This window comes from Gossypium arboreum, unplaced genomic scaffold, assembly GCF_025698485.1.
Source record: "Gossypium arboreum isolate Shixiya-1 unplaced genomic scaffold, ASM2569848v2 Contig00334, whole genome shotgun sequence".
Classification (NCBI taxonomy): Eukaryota; Viridiplantae; Streptophyta; class Magnoliopsida; order Malvales; family Malvaceae; genus Gossypium; species Gossypium arboreum.
Window position 1 is genome coordinate 17501 of NW_026440450.1, and position 12271 is coordinate 29771.

The 12271-nt window shown below is 42.9% G+C and overlaps 2 pseudogenes; both read right to left on the reverse strand.

Annotated features, from left to right (window-relative positions):
- LOC128288916 (28S ribosomal RNA) overlaps positions 1 to 358 on the reverse strand; it is a 3275-nt pseudogene extending 2917 nt beyond the window's left edge.
- A 210-nt stretch (positions 359 to 568) lies between these two features.
- On the reverse strand, positions 569 to 722 carry LOC128288915 (5.8S ribosomal RNA; annotated as a pseudogene).
- Between the last annotated feature and the right edge of the window lie 11549 nt (positions 723 to 12271).

Consider the following 12271-nt stretch of genomic DNA (forward strand, 5'->3'; position numbering starts at 1 on the left):
TCCTTTTCATCTTTCCTCGCGGTACTTGTTCGCTATCGGTCTCTCCCGTATTTAGCCTTGGGCCGAAATTACCGCCCGATTAGAGCTGCATTCCCAAACAACCCGACTTCGTGAAGCGGCGCCTCGTGGTGCGGCGGTCCGGACACGACAGGGCTCTCACCTCTCTGGCGCCCCTTTCCGGGGACTTGGGCTCGATCGCGCCGGGGACGCTTCTCAGACTACAATTCAAGCGCCGGGCGCCCGATTCTCAAGTTGGGCTTTTCGGTTATTTCGCCGTTACTAGGGAATCTGGTAAGTTTTTTCCTCCGCTTATTGATATGCTTAAACTCGGCGGGTAATTCCGCTTTGACACTGGGGCGCGATGCGATGCCAAAAGGGTTTAAGGGTCTCGATCGACAAGCAGCGCCGACAACGAGCGAGGTTGCTTACAAGATTACCACCGATCGTCACGGCGATTATGCCGTTGAGGACTCAAATTTAGGCCAACGGCGGCTATGACCGCCACGGAGGCCAATTTCGCCGTGGTCCAGCGAGTCCAGAGATCCGGGTTGGATGGGGCGACGATGCGTGACACCGAGCGAGCGTGCCCTCGGCCTAATGGATTGGGGCGCAACTTGCGTTCAAAGACTTCGATGGTTCACGGGATTACGCAATTCATACCAAGTATCGCATTTCGCTCGTTCTTCATCGATCACGAGCCGAGATATCCGTTGCTTAGAGTCGTTCTATATACTTTGGGACAAAAGAACAACATCGGCTGAAGCGCGACACGCGAGCGGTGCGGCGGCGGAGATGTGTCCCTTTTTCATTTCGATTCCTTGGCGCGATTCGCGCGGGGTTTGTTCGTTTTGCATCGAAGAGGTTGATCGACATCTCACCCCACCCAATGGGCGGAGGGGCGGCAGACCGGTCGCTCCGACGCGAGGGATGGCAGCGAGCGACGATGCACCGCACCACCTCCGATGTTGTATACAAGCGCGTTCACGGTCGTTACGCTAGCGAGTTTCGACAATGATCCTTCCGCGAGTTCACCTACGGAAACCTTATTACGACTTCTCCTTCCTCTAAATGATAAGGTTCGGTGGACTTCTCGCGACGTCGCGGGCGTGAACCGCCCACGTCGCCGCGATCGAACACTTCAGGACCATTCAATCGGTAGGAGCGGCCAGGCGGTGTGTACAAAGGCGGGGGCGTAGTCAACACGGTGATGACTCGTGCTTACTAGGAATTCCTCGTTGAAGACCAACAATTGCAATGATCTATCCCCATCACGATGAAATTTTAAAGATTACCCGAGCTTGTCGGCCAAGGCTATAGACTCGTTGAATACATCGATTAATGGAAGGCGTGCGACCCGAACATCTAAGGGCATCACGGACTGTTATTGCCTCAAACTTCCGTGGCCTAAAGGCCATAGTCCCTCTAAGAAGCTAGCCACGGAGGATCACCTCCATGTAGCTAGTTAGCGGTGAGGTCTCGTTAGTTAGCGGAATTAACCGGACAAATCGCTCCACCAACTAAAACGGCCATGCACCACCACCCATAGAATCAAGAAAGAGCTCTCGGTCTGTCAATCCTTACTATATGCGGACTGGTAAGTTTCCCATGTTGAGTCAAATTAAGCGCGAGCTCCACTCTGTGGTGCCCTTAGTCAATTCCTTTAAGTTTCAGCCTTGCGACCATACTCCCCGGAACCCAAAGACTTTGATTTCTCATAAGGTGCGGAGTCCTAAAAGCAACATCCGCCGATCCACAGTCGGCATCGTTTATGGTTGAGACTAGGGCCGGTGTCGATCGTCTTGAGCCCCCAACTTTCGTTCTTGATTAATGAAAACATCCTTGGCAAATGCTTTACGCAATTGTTCGTCTTTCATAAATCCAAGAATTTCACCTCGACTATGTAATGCGAATGCCCCATTGTCCTCGTTAATCATTACTCCGATCCAGAAGGCCAACACAATAGGATCGAAATCCTATGATGTTATCCCATGCTAATGTATACAAGTGTAGGCACTCGCTTTGAGCACTCTAATTTCTTCAGCGTAACAGCGCCAGAGGAACGACCGACCAATTAAGGCCGGGAGGCGCATCGCCGGCGATGAGACGAACAGACCGGTGCTCACCGTGAGGCGGACCGACCGACCCACCCCTAAGTCCAACTACGAGCTTTTTAAGCGCAACAACTTAAATATACGCTATTGGATTTTGGAATTACTGCGTGTTCTTGGCACCGGACTTGCCCTCAATGGATCCTCGTTAAAGGGATTTAGATTGTACTCATTCAATTACAGGACTCATAGAGCCGTATTGTTATTTATTGTCACTACCTCTCCGTGTCGGGATTGGGTAATTCTTGCGCTTCTTGCCTTCCTTAGATGTGGTAGCCGTTTCTCGGGCTCCCTCTAGGAATCGAACCCTAATTCTCGTCACCCGTCACCACCATAGTAGGCCACTATCCTACCATCGAAAGTTGATAGGCGAAATTTGAATGATCGTCGCAGGCACAAAGGCCGTGCGATCCGTCGAGTTATCATGAATCATCGAACAGCGGGCAAAGCCCGCGTTGACCTTTATCTAATAAATGCATCCCTTCAGAAGTCGGGGTTTGTTGCGTATTAGCTCTAGAATTACTACGGTTATCAGGTAGCAAATACCATCAAACAAACTATAAGCGATTTAATGAGCCATTCGCGGTTTCACGATCGAATTTGTTCATACTTACACATGCATGGCTTAATCTTTGAGACAAGCATATGACTCTTGGCGGGATCAACGGTAGCATTCCTCATGACGTCGACCTGCATGGCTCTCAACATGCCGCATGAGCAGCGAAGAGGCCATAACGAGCACGAGCATCGTCCGTGTCAAGAGACAAAATGCATAGGCATCGAGAGACAAGGGCTAAACCCTACTCTCAAAAATATTTTCCGCATCAAAGCGCGAGCGAGCACCGATTGCACCAAGCGAGGCCACACCGATTTAAGGGGCACACTCGGGACCTGAGAACGCGATTGTGGTCCACCACGCGACCAAAGGGCGCGAGATGGAGAAGGGCGGCAACACATCCATAATTCCATCGGCTTAGGTGCATAACACGGGATCCGTCGCACCTTGGGTTCAATTAGAATAAGGGATTCAATGAAAGGAGTGTAGCTCGACAATTCGATGTGGGTAGCATGAAGCACCTAATACACACAACCAAAACACCACTCATATGCCCATTGCGTACTAGTAGTAGCACCACGCTGTTGGCCAACAACCCACCCAACCAATGTATTGATAGGGGGCGGAAGGAACAATGAAGCGAGGGCACACCACAAGCGGCAGCACGAGAACTACAAGGACAAAATCCCTTTGGGACTTGGTCGAGCCAAGACCAAGCCTACAAACTCAACTTCGCCCCTAGTGTCTGTTGCCGTCAAAGGGACTTGATGCTGGGGTCACAGGCGACTTCGAATGTAGGCAAGGGCTTGGCAAGGCCAAAGCGCCGATAGATCACCGACTTGGGAGGCACAAGGCGTCCCTAACATGACGGGGAGAATGGGCAAGCCAAGCTCGAGCCCATAGCAATGCATAAGCCACCCCGGAGATCTTTGCGATATAGGGAACTTAGTCTGAGTCGTTGGCTACATTTCTATGGGCACAGGCTTGACCGGCCGGAAAATCATCACCCCCGCCACTAGCGCGGCGATCGACCCACCACCATTGGTGAGTCATTGCGGGACTATCAGGCCCCGTGCAGGCTGCGCACCTTACCACCTCGGGTTCGAGGGGGCCACGTTGGGGGCAGCGGATCTCTACCCTTAAAGAGCTAAAAAACTTCATCAATGCGCTGCAGGCAACATTCGTATATGCGAAGCGGGGCACTTTCCTTTAGCCCGCACATCAGAGGCACCGGGGTGCCCTATTTGCTCGAGCACCGCGCATCCAACGTCCTAGGTTGCCTATGGTGTGCGAGGCTCCCACATCCAAGCACCAAGGTGCCAATCTTTGCTCGAGGCTCCCAGACATCCGAGGCACCAAGGTGCCGATGGTGCCGAGGCTCCCCGACGACCAAGGGCCTAGGTTCTGGATGGTGCGAGGCTCCGGCACGACCAAGGGCCTAGGTTGCCGATGGTGTCCAAGCTCCGCACATCCAAGTACCAAGGTGCCGATGGTGCAGAGGCTCTCGTGACGACCGAGGGCCTAGGTTACCGATGGTGTCCCGAGCTCGCACATCCAAGCACTAAGGTGCCGATGGTGCCCGAGGCTCCCGCACGACCAAGGGCCTAGGTGCTGATGGTCCCGAGGCTCTCGCACGACCAAGGGCCAAGGGTGCCGATGGTGCCCAAGGCTCCCGCACGACTAGGGGCCTATGTTGCCGATGGTGCCCGAGGCTCCCGCACGACCAGGGGCCTAGGTTGCCGATGGTGTCCGAGCTCCCGCACGACCAGGGGCCTAGGTTTCCGATGGTGCCCGAGGCTCTCGCACGACCAGGGGCCTAGGTTGCCGATGGTGCCCGAAGCTCCCTTGCGACCAGGGGCCTAGGTTGGATGGTGGCGAGGCTCTGCGACCAAGGGCCTAGGTTGCCGATGGTGGCCGAGGCTCCTGCACGACCAAGGGCCTAGGTTGCCGATGGTGTCCGAGGCTCCTGCATATCCAAGGCACCAAGGTGCCGATGCTACTCGAGGCTCTCGTACCACTGACGTCCTAGGTGGCCTAGTTGTAACGCCCCTTACCCGAGACCGTTGCCGGAGTCAAGCACAAGGCACTACTAAACTTATTTGAGCACTTAACCAAATTTAGATAATTTATATAATACTTTTGGACAATTTGTCTAAGCGTGTCATAGTTGCTAAATAATTCATATCTCGAGTTATAAAACTCGAAATCCAAATCCGTAAATTTTCTCTAAATTTATACTCATATATCTACTTACCAATTTTTTTCTAGAATTTTTGGTCAAGCCAATTAGTACAGTTTATTATTTAAATCTCCCCTGTTTCAGGGTTTGACTACTCTGACCTTTGTGTATTACGAATCAGATATCTCTCTGTACAGAGCTTCAATGACTATGCCGTTTGTCTCTAATAAAACTAGACTCAATAAGGAATCTGTACATATAAAGTATGACTTCTAATTATCTTTGTAAAATTTATGGTGAATTTCCAAAGTCAGAACAGGGGATCCAGAAGTCGCTCTAGCCCTGTTTCACAAAAATTTAAACATCTCATAAAATATAGCTCATATACCTGTTTTGCTTCTTCCATATGAAAATAGACTCATCAAGATTCGATTCGATAATTTATTCATTATTTAATTCCATTTCTACTATTTTTAGTGATTTTTCAAAGTCAAACTACTGCTACTTACCGAAAACTGTTTTAGTACAAATATTGTTAACTAGTTTATAACATCTTTACTTCAATTCATTCAAACTCTATACATGCCATATAAATCTTTAAACATAAAACAAAAACTACCGAAATTAGTGCGAATAGTGTGCCCTGTTGTGTTGATCCGATCTACCCACTTCACTTCAAGTCAATCTACATAAAATATAAAACACACACAAGTAAGCTTATTGAAGCTTAGTAAGCTCATAGGCATATAAACACAAATCATATCAAATATCGTACACAATCATATATCTATTAGTTTAACTATTTCATCCTCCAAATCACAATTTCATTAATAACTCATTGGAATAATTTCCATATGGCAACTCACAATTTAACTCCCTTAGGCCCATTTCTCATTTACTTCATTGTCAAATTAGGGAACAATAAAGGAATTGAGTGCTTCATTATCACATTGCCATAGTAAACTATGGACTTTCACATTATTACGCATCACACACAAAGCCATAGCCTTGCCATGGTCTTACGGTTCACATATCATACAGAAGCCATATCCCGGACATGGTCTTATACGAAATCACATTATCACATTATCTGATGCCATAGCCCGCTATGGTCTTATCTGAGTCACATTATCACATTGCACGATGCCATAGCCCAGCTATGGTCTTAAGCAGCGCACTTATCACATATTTTTCGTCAATTCATCGAGGTCGCAGAATAGAAGCACTCAAATCCATTGTTCCTACTAATTTGTACTTTTAGTTACACATTATTTATTAGTTAATGCAAATTGATAGTATTCATCAACAATAAAATACTTTAACAATCATAAGATTTTCATAACAAAACATTGAAATTTGCCATATGAACTTACGGACTAATTTGTAAAAGTCGTAGAAATTAGGGGACTATTCTTGAATTTTCTCCTTTCCACGATTGAGTTCGTTTTCTTGATCTATAATTATAAAATCATTCCTTCATTAGCATCCATTTCAATTCTATTTCACTTCACAATTTATCTGTTCAAATTTCGAAATTGCACTTTTACCCCAAAATTTACAATTTTCACAATTTAGTCCTTCTCAATTCACCCATCAATTGAACTAATTTTTCTCAATTAACACTTTATTTTATCATTATAAACTATTTCAAAACCTTTTATATTCTTAATTTCAATGAAACCTTCAATTCACAACTTTTTCACAATTAGGTCCTAAATATCATTTCCTATCAAAATCACTTAATAAAACCACCTTAATATAAAATTAGAACTTAAATTTCATAATAATTCATCATAAAATTCCCTTATCCATCCAGGGTAACTTCCAATTTCACCCATAAAATCAAAAACTAATGAATTCTACAAGTGGACCTAATTGTAAAAGTCATAAAAACATAAAAATTATCAAGAAAAGTAAGAATTAAACTCACATGATGTAAAATATGAAAAACCAGCTTTCTCCAGACCTTCTATGGCGTTTTAGCTGAGAAAATATGAAGAAATGTCTAGATTTTTCAATTACATCATTATTTAACTATTAACTTTTATGCTATTTCCAATTTTGCCCTTGTTCACATTGTTTTCTTGCTTATTTCATACCCAAACCGTCCAGCCATTAACCTTTGGGTCTAATTGCTCTTTAAATCCATCTTTTTAAATACTTAAGCTATTTACTCACAATTTAACAAATTTTGCGCTATTTTCAATTTAGTCCTTTTTAATTAATTAGCCATCCAAGCGTTAAAATTTTCTATGAAACTTTAATACTAACTCAATGACACTCCATAAATATTTATAAAAATATTTATAGCTCGATTTTCAACTTTGAGGTCTCGATACCTCATTTTGACCCGTTTGACCTAATAAATTCTTTTAATTCACTAATTTCACCATTTCACAAATTCTTCTAAATTCTTACTTGACTCATAAATATTAAATTATTATCTTGTTCAATCTTATTTGTCGAATTTAGTGATCTCAAATCACCATTTCCGACACCACTGAAAATTAGGCCGTTACACTAGTTGTGCGTCCAAGGCTCCAGCACGTCCAAGCAGCAATGTGCGGATGCTCCGGCACCATCGACGTCCTAGGTTACCAATGGTGCCTGATGCTCCGGCGCGACCAAGGGCCCAAGGTGCCGGAGGCTCTTGTTCCGAAAGGGGAGGGACCGGGAGAGGATCGGTCCGGTAGCTTATAGATTGGCCTTGCCTCTAGAACTTGAGAAGATCCATAATGTATTTCATGTATCTATGTTGAGACGATATAGATCAGACCCTTCACATGTGATTCCTCATCTTGAGATAGAGCTACAATCGAGATATGACTTATTCGGAGGAACCGGTGAAAGTATTAGTTCGGAAGTTAAAGAACTACGGAATAAGCAGTACCCCCTTTAAAATTTAGTCCTCGAAATTTGTTACACAACAATTTGGATATTGTGATCTCATTGACTCCTCTGTTTCCCGGTTGCCTCCTCCAATCCATGTCGATGCCATAACACTTTTACTAGCGGTTTTCGTTTATTAGTAGTTCTTTAACTTCCGAGCTAATACTTTCTTTGGTTCCTCAGAATAAGTCATATCGATTGTAGCTCTATCTCGGTATGAGGAATCACATGTGAAGGTCGATCTATATCGTCTTAACATAGATACATGAAATACATTATGGATCTTCTCAAGTTGGAGGCAAGGCCAATCTATAAGCTACTGGACCGATCCTCTCAATGATTTCGTATGGTCCGATAAATCGTGGACTAAGCTTTCCTTTTCTACCAAACCGTAAAACTTTCTTCCACGGAGAAACTTTCAAGAACACACGATCACCCACATTGAACTCTATATCTCTTCTTTTCAAATCTGCATCGACTTTTGCGATCGGGCGACTTTCAAACTTTCGAATAATCTGAACTTTCTCTTTAGTTTCGAATTAAATCCCTCCACTAATTTCGATTCACTTAATTCTAACCAATACAGCGGGGTTTCGCACTTCCTTCCATCTGAGCTTCAAGCGGTGCCATTTGATACTAGCTTGATAGCTGTTATTATAAGCAAATTCACTAAAGGTAAGTACCTTTCGGTACTTGAAACTCAGTATACAACACCTTAACATATCTTCCAAAATCTGAATCACTCGCTCGATTGTCCATCATGCGAGGGTGAAAAGGCATACTAAATTTTAACTTAGTACCTAAAGCTTCTGTAGTTTATTCCAAAATCTCGAAGTAAACCTCGGATCTCAATCGAAATAATTGATGTCGGCACCCATGTAATCTCACAATTTCGACACATATAATTTCGCTAACTTATCAAGTGAAAATCTCATTACGTAGGAATAAAATCGCCGATTTAGTTAATCATCTACTATCACCCAAATCGAATCTTTTTCTTTAGAGTCTTGGCAATCCGGATACAAAATCCATCGTCACATGTTCCCACTTCCATTACGGAATCATTACGGGTTGTAACAAACACATAGGCACTTGATGTTCAAACTTTTACATTGTGATTAAACATTTTGCCACAAATTCACAAATTTCCGTTTCATACCAGGCCACCAATACATTTTTCAAATCACAATACATCTTAGTACTACCGGATGAATCGAGTACATACTACTATGAGCCTCGATAAGATATCCTTCTTCAATTCTAGATTATTAGGGACACAAACTCTATTACGATGGTATAACATACCACTATTATCAATAGAGTAATCTAAGTTCAAATTACCGAACCATTTGTCGTTTCAACACCAACCGGATCTTCCTCTTGCAATTCCGAATTAGTTGAAAGAATCTTGGTTTTGTCTTTAATTCAACTAATATAGAACCATTTTCATTAACGAGACAAATGAGCATTTAGCATAGAAGAGCAAATAATGATGATTTCCGACTAAGTGCATCGCCACTACATTTGCCTTACGGATGATAATCAATGATAAGATCGTAATCTTTCAATGACTCTAACCATCGCCTCTGTCTCAAATTCAGCTCTTTCTGCGACATTAAATATTTCAAACTTTTATGGTGCGTATACACATAACATTTCTCTCCATATAGGTAGTGTCTCCAAATTTTTAAAGCAAATACTATGGCGGCTAACTCAAGATCATGTGTAGGGTAGTTCCTCTCATGTGGTTTCAAGCGTCGAGAAGCATATGCTACAACTTTTCTGTTGCATCAATACACAACCTAAACCATTAGAGGCGCATCACTATATACTACATATGGCTTTTTGATTCAGGTGAGTTAACAAGGAGCCTCTGTCAACATTTTCTTTAATTGATCAAAACTTTGTTGGCACTCATCGAGACCATACAAACTCAACATTCTTCTATAATAATTTAGTTATCGGTGAAGCAATCGGTGAAAAATCTTTCACAAATCGGCGATAGTAACCAGCTAATCCAAGGAAACTTCGCATACGTAACATTCTTTGGAGTTTTCCAATTAATCACCGTGACACCTTACTCGGATCTACCCGTATACCATCAAGCGACACAATGTGACCCAAGAATCCCACTTCATGAAGCCAAAATTCACATTTACTAAATTTTGCATATAAGCTTTGTTTTCCCTTAATATCGTAGTACAATTCTTAAGTCTTGAGCATGCTCGGATTACGTCTTTGAATAGATCGATATATCGTCAATAAACACAACCACAAATCTATCTAGGTAAGATGGAAAATTCGATTCATTAAATCCATAAAAGTAGCGGAGAATTTGTCAAACCGAATGGCATAACTAAGAACTCATAATGACCATACCGAGTTCTAAAAGCATTTTCGGTACATCACACTCTTTACCTTTAGCGATAATACCGGATCGAGATCTATTTTGAAAACTCTTGTAGCATCCTTAAGGCGATCGAATAAATCATCAATACGAGGCAAAGGATATTTATTTTTAATTGTTACCTTATTAATTTGCACGTAATCTATGCACGACCTCGATGAACCATCCTTCTTTTTCACAAATAAGGCGAGGTGCACCCACGGCGACATACTCGATCGATAAACCCTTTGTCTAATGACTCTTGCAATTGCATTTTTAACTCTCTTAATTCTGCTGGAGCCATTCTATACGGTGTCACCGATATGGGGCTGTTCAGGAAGCACATCTATCACGAACTCAACTTCTCTATCGGTGGTAACCACGGTAATTCTTCAGAAATACATCCATGAATTCATTTACAATAGATAGTTGCTCTAACTTTGATTCGAACTTGAGTATCAAGAATATAGGCTAAATAAGCCTCATTTCCTTTCTGTAACAATTTACGAGTAGACATAAAGGAAATCATTCTAACCATGTCATCCAAATTTCCAGACTCAACCAAAATAATGTCTCTATTTGACATTTCAAACTAATTCGTTTTCTCGACAATTCACTATTGCGTCATGTTTCATTAACGGTCCATGCCCAAGATAACATCAAATTCTCGAAAGGGTAGCGACATCAAATCGGCGGAAATCACGACCCTTAACTTTCGGTGGGCGGTTATGACATATTAAATTAACTACCACACTTTGACCTAACGGTTTGTAACTTGTACATCATAATCGATAGGCTCAACAATTAAGTTCTTTTCAGATGCTAACATAGTGCAAATATATGAATGAGTAGACCGGGGTCTATCAAAGCATACAGGAACATCATAAAGATAGAAAGTACCAGCAATTACATACGGGCTGTTGCTTCTTCTCTCGCTCGAATGGCATAAGTACGAGCGGGAGCCTTAACCGATCGGCTAGCGGTATCTTTCATACCCGAGCGAGTAGCCCCACAACCTTTGCTTTCGACGGGCGTCTTCCTTTTGAGGAAGAATTTTGGTTTCTCCTACTGTTCCACTTCTTCTACTTGTAATTGGGGACAATCACGAATAAAGTGATCGGTGGCCCACATTTATAACAAGCCCTAATTTACTTCTACATTCAGGGTGACTTCTTCCACAATGTTGACACTTGGGCCTTTGGGTATTTTGTACACTACCCACACTAACAATGGTCTGTCGGATGCTTTATGTCAGTTGTCTTGGCCTACTTTTTCACGATCTTTCTGATGCTGAAGTGGCTCATTGAATTCCTCTTTAGATTTCTTCCTTTGGTAAAGCGAAAATGACTTAGATGCACTTCTTTTGAAAGATTCTTTACTTCTTCTATCTCGTTGCATCTTTTTATTATATACTTCTTCAAGCTTCTAAGCACGATCGATAGAACAACAAATTCTCGTATCTCAATGCCCCTATCATCATTTTAATCTCATCATTAAGCCCTTCTTCAAATCGATACACATTTCTTCTTGATTGGGTACTATATCTCGAGCATATTTGCTCGGATAAACAAATTCTCTTTCATATTCAGCCCGACTTGTCTCCTGTCATAAGTCGAGAAATTCTCTTTTCTTCTTATCCGGATATCTTCTCTGAGCATATTTCTTCTTAAATTTATTTTGAAAAAATTCCCAAGTGATCTTCTCGGTAGGTACAACACTTCTATTGTTTCCCACGGTTATAAGCTTCTTCTTTCAATAATGACCACGGCACATATTAAGTAATCATCTGGTGAGCACGCCATTTGCTTAAAACCCTCATTATACTTTGTAACCAATATTGACTTTAAGGGGTCATCGTCATTTCTTCCCGAAATTCTTCACCCCATGTTTTACGAGCTTTTCAAATGGAGAGCGTTTGCAGATTCGGTTGCCGGAGGAGGTGGAGGAGCAGCAGGGGTACTACGAGATGTTGAGATAGGGGAGGAGGTTGCTGAGTCGATTTCTTTCTCGCACATTCTCATTATACCAGCGATTCATGAATCCATAAATCATATTTTTGAGTTCTTGTTCTCGCATCAATGAAATCAGAGCTTCACTACTTGTTCCTTGTTCGAGATTTGTACTCTGCTATTAACTTCTTCTTGCTCGGTTTG